Below are 368 nucleotides of genomic sequence, written 5' to 3' on the forward strand. Positions count from 1 at the left end.
TTTTTAAATACATAGACAAAAAAAGTTATGAACACATAAATAAAGTAACATAAATTCTCATGTAATAAGATTAAGGAAAGATACAAAACTTACACTAAAGATCTTTGATCCCTTGGGTTTAGTTCCCTTTCCGACTCGCTTAGGCAAATTACTCATTGAGTGAAACGATGTACTTGATGCACAAGTGTTACTTGCATATTGTTCAAAGAGCTCGTACAACTTTGTCTTCACATTTTCTAACTTTTCATGACAAGTAGAAGCATCAATATTAGAATAGTAAAATTTTAAGAAATCAAGCTTTATCCTTGAGTCAAGAATAGCTCTAAATTCAAGCACTACACTATAATCTTTCCAATATTTGTCAAATT

The sequence above is a fragment of the Theobroma umbraticum genome, unplaced genomic scaffold, assembly GCF_002168275.2.
Source record: "Theobroma umbraticum cultivar Fairchild unplaced genomic scaffold, ASM216827v3 scaffold_86.0, whole genome shotgun sequence".
In the NCBI taxonomy this organism is placed as follows: Eukaryota; Viridiplantae; Streptophyta; class Magnoliopsida; order Malvales; family Malvaceae; genus Theobroma; species Theobroma umbraticum.